The sequence below is a fragment of the Giraffa tippelskirchi genome, chromosome 12 (genome assembly GCF_054371585.1).
Source record: "Giraffa tippelskirchi isolate mGirTip1 chromosome 12, T2T-mGirTip1v1.2.pri, whole genome shotgun sequence".
Classification (NCBI taxonomy): Eukaryota; Metazoa; Chordata; class Mammalia; order Artiodactyla; family Giraffidae; genus Giraffa; species Giraffa tippelskirchi.
In genome coordinates, this window is record NC_137286.1 from 101818061 (window position 1) to 101838600 (window position 20540).

The 20540-nt window shown below is 45.7% G+C and overlaps 1 protein-coding gene across 8 annotated transcripts in view; it reads left to right on the forward strand.

Annotated features, from left to right (window-relative positions):
• Positions 1-18377: 18377 nt before the first annotated feature.
• SLC7A1 (solute carrier family 7 member 1) overlaps positions 18378-20540 on the forward strand; it is a 62351-nt gene continuing 60188 nt past the window's right edge. For 6 of the 8 annotated variants that reach the window (XR_014071083.1, XR_014071084.1, XM_081549335.1 and 3 more), the window contains exon 1: positions 18459-18829. The gene's annotated coding sequence lies outside the window, so the exon portion shown is untranslated. Of the gene's footprint in view, positions 18830-20540 lie in introns of all 8 variants that reach the window. The other 2 variants (XR_014071082.1, XM_081549331.1) reach the window with 1 other exon arrangement.

The window sequence follows — 20540 nt, forward strand, 5'->3', positions numbered from 1 at the left end:
TCCCATACTGCAACTAAAGATCCCACATGCCACAATTGAGACCCAGCATAGCCAAATGAACAAATAAATAAAAGGAACGATGACCTGCTATGACCCTAAAATTTCTGGCAGTACAATCTCATTGTGATCAAGACCACTGATTACATTTGGTGGCAACAGGCTGCGTCTCAAATACTTGGTGCTTGCTGGGCACTAACATCCAGGTCTATTTAATGGCATCTCGCAGGCTTCTCGTTGCAGTTTTATTTTTTAGCTTTCCGTATTTGAAGACCTCGGGTTAACCACTTTTTTTTGAGAATCTGGTCAGGTCTGTTTCCAGTTGGACAGAAGATAATGTTGAGTACACAATGACCCCCACCCTGGAGGCAAATGGTTTTGGGAAAAGCCCAGCGACCAGAACTCACATATTTTCCAAAAGCTGTATGTAGGTTAGTGAGTTTCACAGCCTTGCGTTGCATGATTTCCAAAGCCCTTCACCTGTGAGGTGGGAGGGGGAGGCGTGGCCGCAGGGTCATCTTCTTTCCGTGGATCAGAATATGCCAGCCAATCACACTAGAAAAACAACCATCGGATAAGATTTCTTCCCATATACTGAAGTTTTATTTAATTCATTAATGAAGCAACCAACAGGATGACAAAGTTGGCTCAAGAGGGACTCTGCGGGCTTCCCTGGTGGCTCATTGTTAGAGTCCGCCTGCCAATGCAGGAGACACTGGTTAGACACCTGATCCAGGAAGATCCTGGAGCAACTTGGAGCAACTAAATCTGCTGGAGCAACTAAGTCTGTTCACCACAACTACTGAGCCTGTGCTCTGGAGCCCGGGAACCACAATTACTGAGCCTGCGTGCCCACAGCTACTGAAGACCACGCATCCCGGAGCCCGTGCTCTGCAACGAGAAGGCACCGCAACTCAAGAGTAGTCCCTGCTCGCCACAACTAGAGAAAATCCCATGCATCAACGAAGATCCAGCAGAGCCAGTAAATAAATACATAATTTTTAAAAATACATTAAAAAGAGGGAATATACAAGTTGAAAATTATAAAGTCAATGGGTAAAAAGACATTCTGAAACAGCATTGCTAATTTTGATAGAAAACTAGCTAATGTCTTACAGGGTGAAAATAATAACATTGAAGGGTCTCTTCCATTCAACAGAAAAATAAATCATCCCCCATTATCAGTTTTAGAGAGTTGTAAAATTTCGGGGCTTTAATCAACTACAAAGTTCTGTTTCCCAGAGAGACAGTTTTTGCTAATAGGAACAACGTTATAATAGCCATCTTTGTGCCCATGTGTGAATCCTTCTAAAGGATAAATTCCTAGAAGTGAAATTTCTGAGTATATTCATTTTTAATTTCCTGAGTATATTAATTCTTTATTCTGAGGAATTTCGAAGAGCAAAAATGTGATAATTTTATTCTCACTCAAAGGGAATAAGAAGGAAAAAACCACAAGAGCCACCATCTGTGTCTGCTTCAGCAAGAGCTTAGCTGTTCATAAGTCTCTCGTATATTATGTTTCTCTCCGAAAACACAAAATCATCCCAGTTCAGCTGGTTTAAACTTGGCCCACACTCTTAAGATTTCTTTATGCATCGCATCCACAAAGATGAGATTGTGCATGGGTTTTTAAGGCTATTTTACACAAATAGCACGTTTCCTGTGCATTTTCTCAGGTTAGTCTTCCTTAAAATTGTATTATTACCCCACTTGAATTTATCATATAAACTTTTTTCTCTTCCCTAATACAATTCCCTCCCTCCTATGGCAAAAGTTAATTCCCAAGTCCTGCTATAGAAATACAGCATAATAGAAAGAGAGCCAACTGCTTTGCAGAGGCATTGACTATGCATCGTCTAGGCAGAGGCACAGATGGCCTATGGCCATTGTTTAAAGAACATGTTTCTAACCGAAGAAAATTACTCTCGTTTTCACAGAAATACAGTCACTGAAAAAGCTGAGGAGCACACATCTAAAAATGAGAACACGGCCATTCCCTCCGGTGTTTATTTGGTACTTGCTTTATTTCATGCTCTTCCAGCTGGACCCCTACTCCTGTCTCCCTCTGCACATTCAGCCAAAGTCAATATCTCTATTTCTGCCCCCTCCCTGCCCCCTGCTTCTCTCCTCCACCGCAGGGAGGTGTACACCGCCACCTGAGTGTGTCCCCCTCCCACCTCCCCCAGGCATCACAGCATCACTGACCCACGTACCCCCCTTTCCTGAGTCAGTCCTGTCTCCTCGCTCTTCCCCAGTCTTGGAACTACCTCCTTTTCTTCCTTCCAAGCTGGAAAGCAACGGCTTTCTTCCCCCTTCCTTTTACTGGCATATGTTTTATTTATTGATGCATTTTTTAAAATTAGATTTCAAAAGCAGAATACAAACCTGTAAAAACATCAAACAGAACGGAAGCAAATAAAACATAAAAAGTGCCTCATCCACTCTCCCACTGCCTCCCCATCACTCACTGTTAACAGTTGGGTGTGTATTTTTATCAGGCGTTTATAACATGTAAACAAACATATTAATAGCTATTTCTGTAGAGTTCTGCAACTATAATGGGAACACAGCAGACAGTTCTATATCGTGCTTTATTCTTTTTTGTTATTTAAAAAAATTGCTTGAAAAATGTAAACAATACAGAAGCTTTGAAGGCATCAGTAGCACACACACAGAGTCCAAAGATGGAAACATATAGGTTCAAGGCATATCAGCTTTACGGCTTCCCAAGCTCAGTGGTAAAGAATCCACCTGCCAATGCAGGAGACGCAAGAGACTAGGGTTTCATCCCTGGGTTGGGAAGATCCCTTGGAGGAGAAAATGGCAACCCACTCTGGTTTTCCTGCCTGGAAAATCCCATGGACAGAGCAGTCCGGCCCATGGGGTTGCATAGTCAGACACGACAGAGCACACACACATACTAGCCTTAAAGGCATAAAGCATAACATGGCTTTTCCAGAAACTCAACCCAATGGTTTGTACGTAAATGGCAATGATCTAAACTAGATTCTATGGCCACGTAACTGTCAAGACACCTGGGAGAGTGGGGGTCTTAGCTGGACACATTCATACTCCACAGGAAACCAGTGTTTTGCGGATGAGAAAGGCAGACCGAACACTGGGAAGGCAGCTAACTGTGTCTGCCACACCTGCTTGGTTTTTACTTCTCGGAATTATCATGTAGATTAAGAAGTCGATTTCTGCAAGTCTGTGTAGTTTAAATTAGTGGGGTACAAGTTTTATGAGTCAATCAAAACAAGCTTGCTAATAGTACTTTTATTTTCTTAATCACCGCTATGGAAAGAAGTTTGATAAAGTCTCTCACCATGATTCTGTATTTTACCTGGCAACACAAGGACTTGAGAATGCTTTATTGAAAATCATAGCTCGCACTTACAAAACACTTGCTACGTATCAATCGTGGTTCTAAGCGGTTCCCCATATGTTAACTAATTTAAGTATCACCAATAACCCTATGAGAAACACTATTACTATCCTCATATTAAAAGAAGTACATAGACATACAGAGATATTAATGAACTCGCCTAATTAGGCTTCCCAGGTGGCGCCGTGGTACAGAATCTGCCTGCCAATGTAGCAGACTGCAGGAAACTCAGATTTGATCCCTGGGTTGGGAAGATTCCCTGGAGGAGGAAATGGCAACCCACTCCAGTATTCTTGCCTGGAGAAGCCCAGGACAGAGGAGCCTGGTGGGCTACAGTCCATGGGGTCGCAAAGAGTTGGATACGACTGAGCGGCTGAGCACACACAAAGCAGGGTGAGAAGTACCAGAGTTGGGATTTGATCAGAAGAAATCTGTATTTAGTATCTGTTCTCTTAACTGCGAAGCGCCACTCATCCAGTTGTTCAGTGTTTTAGTTGTACTCTATTACCCACACTCCTAAATTAGACACGACTTTATTTTATACCATCTGTATTTATTTATATTTGCTGATACCTTTACTCACAATTTCTTCTTGTCCCTTGGACATTCCACCAGAGGTTTTTCTCCATATATTTGTAATATATCCTTTTAATGAGGGTCTCTTAGAGAAAAACACTCCTGGTTTTTAAGTCAGAAAATGTTTTTATTTAACCTTTGCTCTTAAAGACAGTGTCAGTATAGAGAACTGTGGGTAACTCTTCAGTATCTCTGAGCACAGTGAAGTAAGTCACTGACTCTAATACCACGGTCACTGAAAAATAAGATTTTACTCTCACTGCCATTTCTTTGTAAGTAATCTAGCTTTTTTTCTTGGATGCTTTTAAGATCTTTTGTCTTTCTTAATGAATTAATTTTTGGCTGTGCTGGGTCTTCACTGCTGCAAGCAGGCTACTCTCTAGTCACAGGGAGAAGGTTTCTCAAGACTGTGGTTTCTCTGGTTGCAGAACACAGGCTCTAGGCGCATGGGCTCAGTAGCTGTGGTGCACGGGCTCAGCTGCTCCTTGGCATGTGGAACTTCTTGGACCAGAGATTGACCCAGTGTCCCTGGCATTGACAGGTGGACTCCTATCCACTGTACCACCAGGGAAGTTCAAGACCTTTCATTTTCCATGTCCTATAGCTTCTCTGTATTGCTTCTAGTTGTGGACTTTTCCCCCTACTTGAAGTCCACTTGGATTCTGATATTTTAGCATTTAAATCTTAGCCGTATTTCCTGAAAAAGTCTTAGTCTTATGTCCTTAAATATTATCTCTTTATATATGCTAGAACTTATTACACTTACTTCTTTGTTGTTTGGTATAGTTCTTTATTTTGCATCTCTGCCCTTTTAGATGGTGTTTCAAATAATTCCTTCTGTTCATGACATCTCTTTTAATTCAGCAGTGTCTAATCTGCTCTTTAATCTTACAAAGGGAAAAAAGAAAGTGAAGTCTGACTCTTTGTGACCCCATGGACTGTAGCTTACCAGGCTCCTCCATCCATGGGATTTTCCAGGCAAGGGTATTGGAGTGAGTTGCCATTTCCTTCTCCAGGGTTAATCTTACAGATCTGTGACAATTCTTTGTCAGTCATATGTGTTACAATTCCCATCTTCCAGTCTCTGGCTTCCATTTTCCTTTTCTTAGTGGTGTCTTTGATAGTCAGAACTCCTAATTTTAGTCTAGGAATATTCATCAATCAAGAGATACTGCCAAGCTCTGCAGAGTAGATGTTCTCCCTTCAGTCACCTTGAAAACCAAATAGAACAGGTCTGAGAACTGGCAGCCTAGCAGCCACTAGAGGGGGCAGAATGAGTACGCGACTCTCAACAGGGCCATCCCCCAGGAACTGTCACTATTTGACCTGTGTGACAACCTGCTGAGAAATTCCATTTACAGGGCTTCTTTTTCTCTGATGTGACTTAAGGCTCCCTCTATAAGAACAGCCCTAATGACAGGGTATTTGTCAAAACAATCAGCAATAATTGTTTAACACTTCAGTGGCTTAAGGAAGCATTGGGCTTCCCAGGTAGCGCTAGTGGTAAAGAACCCACTTGCCAATGCAGGAGACTTAAGAGACGTGGGTTCGATCCCTCAGTCAGGAAGATCTCACGGAGGAGGGCATGGCAACCCACTCCAGTATTCTTTCCTGGAGAATCCCATGGAGAGAGGAGCCTGGAGGGCTACAGTCCATAGGGTCACAAAGAGTTGGACACAACTGAAGCAACTTAACATGCGCACAAGGAAGCATTACAAGTTGAGGCTAGCAAAAGGCTATGAAAAAAAAAAAACTTAAAAGGGAAAATTGGACACATGACAGCTGTGGGATGCTTTCAAAAGTTTCTATATGTTCCTGGGACTCTAGGTGACCACAAACATGTACAAAGCTGCGTGTGTGCCTAGAGCTGTGTCTGTGCCTAGGCAACAACTGAGACGGCCCTATGCTCTCAATTCTGGCTGACCCTGAGTGTCTGCACAAGCAGGAAGTGTATGTTAGAACATTCAGGGCAACATTATCTATAAAGTCAAAACAAGCAAACAATCCACGTGCCCTTCAACTTACGAAACCATACAGAAAAGCTAGTATAGCCGTTCAATGGAATATTACACTGCAATAAAAATGCATGAAGTACTGGTATGTGGTACAGCATAAATGAACCTTGGGAACATAACACTTTTAGTGAAAAATCCAGACACAAAAGGCCACATATTGTATGACCATTTATATGAAATGTGCAGAACAGGCAAATCCATAGGGTCAGAAAGTAGTTTGGTCATTGCAAGGGGTAGCTGGGAGGGGAGAAAGGAGCAATTGAAAATAGATATGGATTTCTTTTGGGGGTGATGAAAATGCAGAATCAGGCAGTAGTGATGACTACACAGCCCTGTGAATATGCTAAAAATCACTGATTGGTACACTTCAAAATGATGACTTTTATGACACATGTGTTATATCTCAATGAAGTTGTTATTGAAAATTCATCAATCATCAATCACCATTTATTTCATGGTGAGATCTTTCACATCCCGGTTAAGAAGCTTTTATCCATGTGAGGTCATAAACATATTAGCCTATATTATCTTCATTATTTTTCCTTTCATAGTTAGATCCACGCTCTGCCTGGGATTGATGTTTTCAGAAGGTACGGTTCACCCCCATATTGTTGTCCTGTGGATGCTCTATTATCACAGCACTGACTGTGAAAGAGACCAAACTTTGCTGCGCCACAGCAACATCCTTGTCATTACTCAGTGTCCACATATACCAAGGACCATGGCTGGACATCCTGTTCTTTTCCACTGCTTTGTTTTGTCTATGCTTGTGCCAATAGCACCGTGTCTTGGTTATGATATTTTTAAACTAGTCTTGATATCTGGTAGTTCATGTACTTTTGCATTTTTTTCCTTAGAGAATGTCTTGGCTGTTCTTGATCTTCGACATTTCCATATTTATTGCAGAAATCAGCTCGTCAAATTACAGAGAGTCCTGTTGCTATTTTGAATTGGAACCGCAAAAGTCTACAGGTCACTTTGGGAAAGAACCGAAGACTTGAGGATGTCAAGAACGACAATGAAAGGTCAGAGATTTTTATCTTGCTTGAAAGCTAACATGTTAGCCTGGGGAAGTTGGCAGAAAACGCACCCCTGGATCAGAGACGAAGGACTTGACTACTCACAGGACAGCATAATCGTGTGGGCCTAAGTGTATCTGCCGCCAGTCTTGAGTCCCAGTACTCACAGAGTGATGCAAATAACACCAGGTGACACTTAAAACATCTAGTGGGTCATGTTACAGAAGAGGAACTCTGGAAACCCAAATCTCCTGTAACGAGAAGTAAGCAAACCTGTCCAATATCTTGAGAAATGCTACTGCCAACACCTTTCCTGTGGCATGTGGGCTCCAGAACACACGGACTCTTTAGACAAGACGTGGGATCTTAGCTCACTTACCAAGGATAGAACCCATGTCCCCTGCATTGGAAGGCAGATTCTTAACCACTGAACCACCAGGGAAGTCCCTATATTATTCCTGATCCCTGAATATAGCAAACCTGGTTATTTTAAAGTTGGTATTTGATAGCACCAGGATTTTATACGGGGTAGCTGTTACTTCCACTGGTCTGCTACTTCTACTGATGTTCTATGCTGTCTTGTCTTTTGATATTTAATTTTATTTTTTTAACTGAGTGCAGGGAATTGTATTGGCAACCTGTGATGTAAAATAATTTGAGGTTTGCTTCTGCTAGGTTTCCTGGGAGCAAGAGCTATTTGGAAACAGCAATGCAGTTTCAGGAATTCAGGTGATTCAAAGGTAAGGTGCATCCTTGAAAGTGATTCTGTACTTGTATTTTACCCTTACTCATAGGGTTCAGTCTTTTTCCTTTTTTAATATATTTATCTGACACTGGCACGTCTTAGTTGCAGCACTCAGAATCTTCGTAGAAGCATGTAGGCTTAGTTACTCCCTAGTATGTGGGAATCTTAGTTCCCGGACCAGGGATCGAACCCACATCTCTTGCATTGGATCCTTAACAAATGGACCACCAGGGAAACCCCAGGATTCAACCTTCAAGGTTGCAACTCAAAGTGAGAAAGAATCACGAAAGCCCATTCAACCTGGGCAGCACCTAGACCCCCAACCTTGTCTCACCAGCCTCTGATGCTGGGAAAGGACCCTCTCAGCCTCTCAGTGACCCTCCTCTAAAATTGGAAAGTGTCTCTGTGAGGAAATAGCCTCAAATGATAAAAAAAAAAAAAGCAGGCTTACCTCCCTGGGCTTTCCTTTTCCCCCTAAATCATGACCTAGTGACTTTGCTGTCTCCTGCTTGCGTTCAAGCAGGTACTTTTTCTTTTGTTTTCCTTATTGTCAGAAGACTGTCAGATCCGAATAGCTCAGTCTATCATTAGCAGATGCTTCACTTAAGATTTTAAAGAATTAACTATTTATGTTAAAATTGTGATAAAGTGATTTTACTTTTTAGAAAAATTATATTATGTAGCCTGGCAGGCTACAGTCCATGGGATCGCAAAGAGTAGGACATGACTAAGCAGCTGAGCCCACATGCACGAACACTGTTTTCTATAACAGCGGTACAATTCTACATTCCTATCAATAGGATACAAAATTTCCAGTTTCTCCATAGTCTCACCAACACTTGTTATTTATTAACTGTTTTCAACAACAGCCGTCCTAATGGGTGCCATCAGCTGAGTTTTAGTTTCAGTGATTATATTTTTCATTTTCAGAGTTCCATTCCATTTGTTTTCAAACTTCTCCTTCATTTTATTTCATAATGCTAAGTATGGTTATTTGTATCCTGGCTGTGGTATTTTTCTATCTGAAGTTTTTGCAACATCTGTTTCAATTGTCTCTTTTACTATTTATTTAACTAATGGTGACTTTTTCTGGTGTTTGATTATTCTATTTATTATTATGAGTTGTTTATTTCCCTTAGACACTTACCTGTGAGAATTCTTTGAGGTTTTAGTTGATTTTTAGTTGATTTGTGTTTGCTTTTGCCAACACTTGGAGGGCACTGCTAATCTGAAATTAATTTTTAATTCTGACTTGAGGTTGTTCAGTCTCACAAGTAGTGTGTACCTCTAACAAATTTCTGCAGGGACCAAATTGAGATTATGAACTTTCTAGTGGGGCTTTTTCTCTCTCTCATAAACTGCAAGTTCAAGCCAGGAAGCTTTCGCCATGTTTCCTTCTGCATGTAGTTTTTATTTCTTTTGGATCTCAGGTGAATACAGGAGAGAGTGTCTCCTACTAAGTTTACTAATTTTAGAAGGCTCTCAGCTTTATTTCCTTGCCTGAACCTTAAGGTGAGAGATATTTTACATTCCTGGTTGTAAAGTGGACCACAGCAAAGGTGCACGTTTTTCTTAAATTAACTTGTCATTTAAAAGAAATTCCATTCAACATTCCAGGGTTATGTGTGTGACAGGAAGAATACTGGAGTGGGGAGCCATACCCTTCTCCAGGGGATCCTCCTGACCCCGGCATCAAACCTGAGTCTCCCACATTGCAGGCAGATTGTTTACTATCTGAGCCACCAGGGAAGCCTGATTCTGAGAATAAACGAACATGATGAGTAAGAATTTGAGAAGGAGAAACGGGAAGAGGGAAGTGTTTAACTGCTTTGCATTGAACTACGTCATAAAACTGTCCAAAGGAAAACTGGGTAATACATAATTAATAATAAATCTACATGAGAGCATAAATAGCTCAGAAGTAGAACCTAAAAACATAAGCTTAATATATAACAAATGACTTATAAATCAATGGCAAGAAAGTGTTAGTCTCTCAGCTGTGTCTGACTCTTTGCGACCCCCATGAATGGTAGCCTGCCAGGCTCCTCTGTCCATGTAAGAAGAGGAAAGCATACTGGAGTGGGTAGCCAGTAAAGTCAATGGCAAAGGAGTGGATTATTCAACAAATGGTGTTGGGCAACTAGCTAATTGGGGGGTGACCTGACCTGTATTCTCACTTTAGAGCATTAGAAGAAATTTGGGATTAAGTAAATAATTGAATAAAAAAGAAACTGTAAGATCACACATTATCTGAGTGACTCACTAATCTCTGGTCAGAAAAAGCTTTCTAAGGCCAAGAGCAATTAAAGGAACAACAGAAGGAAAGATAACTAGGTAAAAACTCAAAGTTTGTACAACAAAAATCATAAAATTAAAAAAATGAACAATCACTTAGGGAAAAATCCTAGGCAGTATAAAAATGAGAAAACAATTCCTTATGACACACCACATTTCTTCTTAACTTTAAAATATTTTAGTTTTTGCTATTTTCCCCAAACTCTTATTTACCACTCAAATGACTGCCTCCAAAGGTCCGAAACGTGTAACCTGGAGCAGGTTCCCAGACCTGTAACTTCCCTTTACTTCCTGCAGATCCAGGTTTCAGCATATTAAAATCGTCCTTTAGCTTGAAAAGCATATCAGCATTAAGAAATGCTTCTACAAGTCTGCTGGCCTCGAGTTCTCACAGTTTTTATTGAGTGGAAAATGTCTTTATTTCACACTTAGATTATTTTTGCTGCATACAGAATTCTGGGTTCACATTTTGGTTTTTGGTTTTTGTTTGTTTTTACAAATATCAGCCACTGTTTTGGCCTCCTTTGTTTCTGCTGAGAATCCATGTTTTCTGTGATGTGTCCCTTTCCCCCCTCCCCGACTCTGATTGCTTGAAAGAATTTTCCTTTGGATTTCTGCAGTTTGACTATGGTTGTTTTTCTCTGTATTTGTCCTGCTTCTGGTTTGCTGGGCTTCTTGGATTTACAAGTTGATCTTTATTCATCAAGTTTGGAAAATCTCTGCCGTTATTTCTTCAGACAGCTTTTCCAGCTAAGTGTATAATTTAGGGAAGAACTGAGTTTATCTTTTGGCCCTGCAGTGTGGTGAAAGGACCTGGGTTTAGACGGAAGTCCTTTGGGAAAGTCATTTAACATTCCAAATGTCCAGTTTCCTCTTCTGCGGGAAAGGAAATTAAAATCCTCATCTTGTGGGATTTCTTTGAGAGTTAAGCGAAATGGTGCTTTTAAAGAATATACAAGGTGTGCAAGTATTAATAAAAAGTGGGCCTGATGGGGTTTAAAGTATTTCTTCAGGGAGCCCAAGTTTGAAAAGCACATATGATCAATTACCCTCTATTAACATCCTAAAAGACTCTCTTGTTGAATTACCTGGCAGAGAACAGGGAATTTATGTATATATGTATATACATGTATATATATGCTTCCCTGATAGCTCAGTTGGTAAAGAATCTGGCTGCAATGCAGGAGACCCCAGTTCAATTCCTGGGTCGGAAAGATCCAGTGGCCAAGGGATAGGCTACCCACTCCAGTATGCTTGGGCTTCCCTTGTGACTCAGCTGGTAAAGAATCTGCCTGCAAAAAAAAAAAAAAAAGAATCTGCCTGCAATGCGGGAGACCTAGGTTTGATCCCTGGGTTGGGAAGATCTCCTGGAGCAGGGAACGACTACCCACTCCATTATTCTGGCCTGGAGAATTCCATGGACTGTATAAGTCCATGGGGTCACAAAGAGTCGGACATAACTGAGCGACTTTCACTTTCATATATATATATATATATTCTTCTGTTGTCTTTGGAGTGGAAAGCACAGGGAAAGTTCCCAGCGTGGGTGCCGGAGGTCCGGCAACATTGGCAGAGGTGAGTGGACACACAGATTCCAGTCATGAGTCATCAGCAGCCCGCCTTTTCCCAGACACTGACCTGCGGGCAGGAGAGCCGGTTTGTTTATCCTTATTACCAGATGCGTGCGGCACAGGAGAGAATGGCAAAATGAATGATCTCCATATCGTTAGACTGTGAGACAGCAAAACAAAATGGTCGAACCATAGTACAAGTAGAACTCACATCAGTCGCTGTTGATTTCATCTGAGAAGTGTTTGCTTTAGACCTGGGTGCTCTGTGCGTAATTTTGGGCACCAGAAAAACAACCGAGTCATAACTGATACACAAGGTCTCCCAATGGCCTGCTTCCTTCCTTTATGTGGGTAGAACGCTAATGCCAGCCCAGAAAGGTCGACTCACTGTGAGGAGAGGTACCCATCTTGGAGAAGAAGGCTCCTAAGTAATCACCTGTGATGGGTAGGTGGAAGTCAATGCTGGGAATGAGTGGGGCTGGATGAGGAAAGATGTGCGGATGAGGGGGGCAGTGATGACATGAGTCAGAGGCAGAACAAGAGGATGGTCGCCAGGTGAGAGGGTGGGAACCTGGCCGCCGCAGGCATCTGCGTGCTCTTTCGCTCTTTAGGGGTGAGTGAGTATAAGAAAGAGTGGAAATGCTGCTCAGGCATCTGCCAACATCTATTTGCATCTAATTGTTCCTTTTGAGTGGCACTGCATCCCATGAATGGGGAGATGGAAGGTCAGGTGCCACTGTAAACATACTTAAGTTGCCATAGTGTCAACCAAGGTATTTCTCCTTTGCTTTAAAAAATTCTGCCCATAGTTAATTAAGAAGTCAGCAGTTAAATTGACTGCTGTGTCAACATTTTGCATATAGGACTTTTAAAATAACTTTTACTTATTTTTAATTGAAGGATAATTGCTTTATACTATTGTGTTGGTTTCTGCCATACATCAATATGAATCAGCCACAGATATATACATGTCCCCTCCCTCTTGAATTTTCCTCCCACCTCCCACCCCAGTCAGAGCACGGCTTTGAGCTCCTTCAATCATACAGCAAATTCCCGCTGGCTATTTATTTTACGTATGATAGCGTATATATCTCCATGCTACTCTCTCCAACCTCTCCTCACACAGGACTTAAAAAACTTGAGAGTTCTATATGAGAACAGAGAACCTCCGCCCCGCAACCCCCAACCCCAACCCCAGAGAACGAAAAGAAGAAATTTAGATTTCTTTGGTCCTTGTGACAATCACTTAGAACACCACTCAGTCAGCCTGATGAATGATCAATGGTTAAGTAATAAGCTATTCAGGGTAACTAATGACTAACTTTGGTGACACTTACATAGGAAACTTAATAAGAGAAAGAATATTCTTCTCAAAACAAGCAGAGCAGCGGTCCCAGCTTGATATCACTACTGTGCTGAGTTATCAAGCTTGACCTAGTGGGAGGGTGTGGGGTTGGGCTGCCTGAAGCGATTTGGCATGGAAACTTCTGGGAAGCAAGCAACCAAAGGGGAGAGAGGCCACACGTCCGGGTCAAGGCCGGCCTGGAAGGGGAAGGGCTTTTCTCTTTATAGCCAGTTTTCTCATATGGCATCCTTCAGTCCATGGGAGAGGAGACTGATTAAAAGAAGGGTAAATGAGAACAGTCTCTTTGGGCAGTGGGAACACAGGCAGTGCTGGCCTGTGGCATGGTGTTCTGGGACCATGTGACAAAACCAGCACAGTTGGATGCCAGGCTTGTCTCCCTACCTGGGGCAGGATCAGAGCACAGGACAGGTGTGCCCAGAGCGGTCGCTGGAGCCGGACGGTCGTAACACACGAAGAACATGTGGTCTGGATTGTTGCTTATGGCGGCTGTGTGATTCTACTTGGCAACTGGGTTCATTGCAGGCAGTAACACAACCTGACTTATCCCTCATCTTTCCCTTAGTCCCGAGTCCACAGGAACCCCAGTTACTTGACTGCCCCTCATCCCATGTTGGGGGTCTTCTCTGGACACAGATCAGATACCAGGGCCAACACTTCTGGATGCCTGTCTTTTAATAACAGGTGGCTATCCCCACTGCCAGCACTGTGGGACCCAAAGTCTGAAGCCATCCTCTAGGGAAATATGGGGTGTGTACCTCACCCCGGAGCCTAAGGTACGTCATCAGAAGTGGTGATTTCTATTTACAGAGACACCTGGAGAAGAATCACCTCGTAAAAGTTGCTCTGCAAAAGTCCAGAAGTAGATGAATAGCTTGTGACCATCATTCATGACAAGCTGTCTACAATGTCGTTTTGTACTATGATTGGGAAAGATGGGGGAGAAGGTAATGGTGGGTGAGAAGTCCATCAGGGAATTATTGGATGCCTTTGAGGTAGGATGATTTCCACCTGACTACTTTTAGCCACCATGATGTTCCCTTTTTTTGGCATGTGAGATATTAATTCCCTGACCAGGAATCCAACCACGCCCCCTGCAGTGGCAGCACGGTGGAGTCTTAACTACTAGACTACCAGCAAGTACCGCCATGATGGCCTTGGAATGAACTTTGTCTTTGCTACATGAACAACTAAGATCTACTTTCATCTTTACTTCTTTAAAGAAACCCCCAGCTAAGGCTCACCACTATGCAGGAATTATAAGAAGCATATTTAACAAGCATGATGCTGTAGGCACCAATCCATTAGAAGGGGTAAACAGTGGTCCGGTTGAACTGGCGCTGACCAGCTGAGGTTGAACCCTGCCTGTCAGGATGGCACCATCTCTATTCACCCAGACAGTGTCCAGCATCCAGTGCAAGACGATCAGATGTCCCTCTAGGCCAGCAGCTCTCAAAGGAGGGAGGGCAATTTCTGCCTTCTAGGGGCTGTTTGCAACGTTGAGGGACATTTTTGCTTGTGGAAGGGTGCAACTGGCACCCAGTAGGTAGAGACCAAGGACTCTGCAGACATCCCTTCCATGCACAGGGTGACCCCCTAAAACACAGCATTATTTGACACATAACATCAACAGTGGAGCATGTGAGAGAGCCCGCTTGCAGGAATATCCTTCTTCTGAGTTGCCCATGCTCTAGATTCTAGCAAAGCTCTTGAAGATGAGCTTGCGGGCTAGTTCCTACCTGCGTGCCAACTTAGGGAGGGTGTGCTGTTGGTGCATCGTGAAAAGCCATCTGTAAATACCACTGCTCCTGTGGCTCCCCCCACCCCACTAAGCCTCTTAGGAGTCAAAGAATAAAACAAGTGTTGATAAGTCATCCCTCTGGTATTTGCTTGTATCAGTGGAGCATGTGTTAGGTGAAAATCATTGATGAGTATAGTAACAGTAATCAGTAGCCTTTATGGAGTCATATTATTATAAGTCAGGCACTTCACAGGGGGCTTTCATTATCTCAACTCGTTAGCAGCTCCTTAGAGATCCCATTTTTCAGATGAGAAAACTGAGGCCCAGAGAGCCTCAGTTGCCTGGTGCCAGTCCTGCAGACACTCTGTCTCTACTGTCTGTGTTCTTAGCCTCTGCACTGTTGCTGTGACGGCCCATGCTCTGAGCAGGGAAGTTCAGCACACGAGGCAAACACGGAGACCTAATCCCAAGACTGTGAAGTCACAGAAGCTCAACGCAGGAAGGGATGTTGAGGGATATGGACAGAATGTTTAGAACCTGAAATGTCTTTGCATAAAGGTTGTACTTTTGCTTGACCAAGTTAGAAACATCTGGAATGTTAGTGTTAGTTGCTCAGTCGTATTTGACTCTTTGTCATTTGTGAAACTGTTAGTCGCTCAGTTGTGTCCCACTCTTTGCAACCCCATGGACTGTAGCCTGCCAGGCTCCTCTGTCCATGGGATTCTCCAGGCAAGAATACTGGAGTATAGTATAGCCATTTCCTTCTTGAGGGGATCATCTCGACCCACAGATTGAACCCAGGTCTCCTGCATTGGCAGGTGGATTCTTCACCATCTGAGCCACCAGAGAAGCCCCTGATGAAACATCTGGGGTATTAGGGTGAACTGAAACCTCATTCTTTTTTTATCCTAATATAGCAGGAAGGCATTATCTGTGATGAAAGCTTTCAGAGTGCAGTCACCACTGTGTCTAGGCTTGACTGAAAATGGTATATTGCGATACCAAGTGGCACACCCTTTTAGAAATCCAAAGAACGGGATGGTTTTTGTCAAATCAAATCCCTGCAGGAATAAGCTAAGCCCCATGAATGATGGGTTTGATCCCTGGGTTAGGAAGATCCCCTGAAGAAGGGAATGGCTACTGACTTCTTGCCAGGAAAATCCCATGGACAGAGGAGGCTGGTGGGCTACAATCCATGGGGTCTCAAAGAGTCAGACACGACTGAACATCTAATAGTTTCACGAATGACGATCTGTCTGGAGAGCAGTCTCTGGGTGCCACACAGAACCCCAGGATTCACAGGTGGAGGCCTTTTCTGGTTGAGAGGAAATGGAAGAGAATCAGAAACCTGGGCTCCAAGGCTGGTGACACTTTCTTCGATTTCATATCTTCCAATGAGAACGTGGACAGTAGAAGCGCAGAGGAAAAAAAGACGAGGTCAGGGGCTACTTGAGTTGTTGACCCCCTCCTTTCACAGGTGATGCAGTCCAGGATCACGGCCATGTCCAGCTGATGCCAGAGAGCTCTTGTGCCTACTGGCCTCTCTGCTCACAGCAGTGACACAAGCCTTCTGCATTTGGACCTTGGTGTTCGTCTCCATCTAGGGCCAGTGCTCCTTGTGTTGGCAGCACAGCTGCAACACTGCACTGTTAGAGACAAGGAGGCTTTGGAGAACCTCGACAGCTTTCCCACCTTCCACACTGGGCGCAAGGGCCAAGAGGGAGGAGAACAATTGTGGGGAAACACCGAAATCACAACAGATTGCTAAATAACCAAATGGAGGTATGGGTCTTCTGTGGTGAGGAGTTCAGCGCTGTCAGCGGCAGAGCCTGGCTGTGCACTTTGGTCCTGCGGTCTCGAGACAATGTGGCCTCCGAGCATAATTGGTTTTCCATTGGTTCACATTTGGTCTTTCCTACCAGGAAGCTGCTAGCTTGCGGGCCTGGTAAAACAGGGCCGGCCGAGGGTCTCTTATCGCTTTTCTGAAGGCAAAGCCTGCTGGGTGGGACTGCTGAACTGGGCACATTACCGAAAATCTCCTGGATTACGATGACCCGTACCTCCACCAGGGCCTGGAACACTTGATCTCAGAATTTACAAATACTAACTCTATGTTCCATGTCTGGGCCACACAAGCAGAGCATCTCTACAATCCATCAAATTCTGTTTTACTTAAAAAAAAAAAAATCCCACAATCATATTTCAGGCACTAAGGGATAGTCTGCTAAGAACACAAGGTTTATAAGCTCCAAACAGAGGTGAGATAGCCTGCAGGAAGCCTTACAGGAATGAAGTGGTAGAAAGTGAAAGTCGCTCAGTCCTGTCTGACTCTTTGCGACCCCATGGACCATACAGTCCATGGAATTCTCCAGGCCAGAATACTGGAGTGGGTAGCTATTCCCTCCTCCAGGGGATCTTCCCAACTCAGGGATCGAACCCAGGTCTCCCACATTACAGGCAGATTCTTTACCAGCTGAGCCACAAGGGAAGTGGTAGAATTCCGATTCAAATTCAGATCAAGGGCAAAGGCAAAGCCGGTGGTCCTTGACTCACACCAGGCTTCTTTCTGTCTGGCTGTGTCAGTGTTAAGGAGACTGTGGGATTCAGGAAGAGCCTCGGCACAAAAGACCTCCTTAATGCAACTTGAGAGCATCACATCTCCAACAGACAGTTTCAACTGAAATGTACTGTTTTAAAACAACGCCTATGTAGTCACTCACTATGATGCGAGCACTGTTCCAAGTGGGAAAGTGAAAGTGTTAGTCCCTCAGTCCCGTAGGACTCTTTGCGACCCCATGGACTGTAGCCTGCAAGGCTCCTCTGTCCATGGAATTCTCCAGCCCTGTTCAAAGTGCCTTGCAAATATTAGCCTATTTTTATGCATTCATGGAAACATTTCTGACGCTGGCACCCTGCAGTAGTAATAGGGTATGGCACTCTGTGACAATACTGCTAACAATGAGCCCCCATTACTGACCAAAGACATTTGTTGGGGCTGGAGGCGGGCGGGTAGGAAATGTGGAAAGGATTTAAAGGTCGTGGACACCACGCTGCTATGGTTTTTCCTTCTTTCCTACAAAGTTAGGAGGCCAGGAGGATTAATTTATGACCTACATATCTCTTTCATGTCAAAGGTTACTGGAGTTCTAGAGATCGTGTTTCTTGCTTGGGTTTTTGGAGCAAAGAGAAAGCCTTCGAAGTGAGCGCAGGGGTTACTCCGTCTCTGCTACCTCCCTCCCGGGGACAGCAGGTGCGGAAGTAAACGCGGTGACAAGCCTGCCGGGCAGGCACTCGTCCCGCCGCCGGGGCACAGGGGGACTCGGGCCTTCTGGTCCTTCCTGACAACGGGCGAGGATGTGTTATTTATTAAAAATAGGCAATAGTCATAAAATATCCCGATGACAAAGAAAAGATTTACAATAATACTTAAAAAAAAAAACCTTCACGTGTCTCCCCAGTGTTTTCATTTAAGAGGAGGCAAACTGGCCGCGAGCGCGGTGTCTGTCCGCTCCTGGGGCCCCCGATCGCGGGTGGACAGTCCGGGGCGAGGGGGTCGCACCAGGTTGGTCCACGCTAGGGTGGGGGCGGGGCTGCGGGCAGGGGCGGGTGTCCGCCACCTCATCTGCAAGCACCGCCCACCGCGGGGGAATCCCAGGCCGGGCCCCGCGCACTAAGCAGCCGAGCCCCGCCCCACGCGCCGCCCCCGCCGCTGTCGGCCCCCAGAGCCTCGGCCGCGCCGCGCTGCCATTGGTGCCCGGCGGTGACGCGGGCCCGCTGGCCAGGGCGGCGGGCGCCGGGGAGGGCGGGCGCGGGGCGCGGCTGATGAAACCCGCGCGTCCGATGCCTCCCGCCCTCCACGCTTCATTCACTCCGCGCGGGCAGGTGTGAGCGGCGGGTCCGCTGCTAGCGGAGCGGGGGACCACCAGCTGTCGGTTACCCCAGCCTCAGATCCCGCGCGCCGCTCCTTCGCCCGATCATCCAGCAGTCCAGCCGATCCTCGGCCGAGCGTCCCTCCAGTCCAGCTGCGCCTCCGTCCGAACGAGCGTCCATCAGTCCAGCCCTGGCTAGTGCGTCTGTCCAGCGACGTTCCTGCCCGCATCCTGCCGCCCTGCCGGTTCGGTGAGTGCCCGGCCTGCCGAGTCCGGGTCACCTTCGTGGGTTGGGGGTAGGGGATGATCCCGGCGCTGCATGGGGCCGCAGCAGGGCAGCGCGGGGTCCGCGCGCGCCGGAGCTCGTGGTGGGGGGGTGGCTTGGCATTCTCTGGGTGGGCGCTCGGGCCGGGCTGGCGGGCGGCCGGTGCGCGCGGCCGGTGCCCATGCGGCTGTCTCCGATACGGAGTCCATTTTGCTTCCCTGAAGACGCGGCGTGGTGCATGATGCAACACCCCGTGAGTAAGCGTGGGCGCCCTGGCGCCTCGGGATGTGTGCCACGCGTGCCCTGCCTGACACTGGGCGCCGGGACGCACCGCTGGTCACGGGGTCAGAGCGGCTGGGTGGGCGCGCACAGGACTCGGCGGGCATCCGGGAGACCTTCCCTTACATGGCGCACAGCGGAGCACCCCACCCCGCCACGAGGTCCGCGACGTGTCATCGGCCGCGCGTCCGGAGCCAGCCCCGGGCGGGGGCGGGGACGCGGGGTGGTCCCGCGGCAGGTGGCCGGTTGGTGACGGCGCTGCGCACCCCGCGCGCTGGCCGCGGAGCCCACCTCTATTCCTCCCTGGACCCCCTGGAAGTTCCCTGGCCCTCCTCCACCTCTTACCCGGCCCCCCACGGGGGGTAACTTAGGGGAAGTTCCCCACCCCCACCTCCACCCCCCCCAACCCCCCCCGCACCGGGTGGGCTTCCTTGTGACCCGAACTGGCCTCTCCGGCCGGTGATCACCGATCCATATGGTTTTTTTTCTGTTGGGAGGAAGTTCCGGCTTCACCGAGAAGACCTATTCTCGGTGTGTTCCTCTCTACGTAGTAGAAAACTTCCCAGGCCAGGCGGTCGGCGGTCATCCTGAGACCTGTGTGTACACAACAGCGGCGCGCTGTAGTAGTACTACCGCCGCGCGCCCTGTTCGCTCCTTCTTCCCCCTTTTCTGTGGCTCTGAGAACCGGAGGAGAGAGGTGCTTGACCTGTGTGATTAGGACAGCCAGGCAAGTGCCCCTGGAAGAAAACCGCACTGCACACACTCAGCCTCTCAGGTGTAACCTGGAGTAGGTTTTATTCCAGACTCCTGGACAGAGGAGGAGGGCCAGGGTTTCCATCCCCGGTGTATTTCTCTAAGTGAGCTCTTAAACATGTGACCCGGGAGAACTGTGTTTTGGCCTCTGGCAGAGCTTCCTCATTGTGCTTAATTTGAATTGCAATTTATGTGGGATTTATCTTGATGTTTCTTGCCACAGTGTCTGGTTCCGATAATAGGAAACCATGATACATTTATCCCCCCTGACATTTTTAGTTGATCTCAGTAGAAATTATTTTTACCTTGAACACACCCCTCTGTCATTAAAACGAAAGGCCTTAAGTCCCACAGTCGAAATAGAAACTTACGGGACAAAGTAAACAATGGATTCAAGGAGTTTTTAAAGGGTTTAGCATATTAAGATCATGTTTAGTTATTAGAGATAAAATTTAAAGCGTGCCAGAGGAGTTTTGGCTCAAACAGGATGAGAGTGAATAGAGATCAGAAATGTACTCTCAGTTGTTTAAATCTGAATTGAGCCACATGGATGCTCTTATGCATATAATTATTTGCTTTAAAGGAAAACAGGGCTTGAAACACGAGATTGCTGACCTTGGGTAGCTTGCTTTTTAAGACACATGTTAATTACATCTGGTAGAAG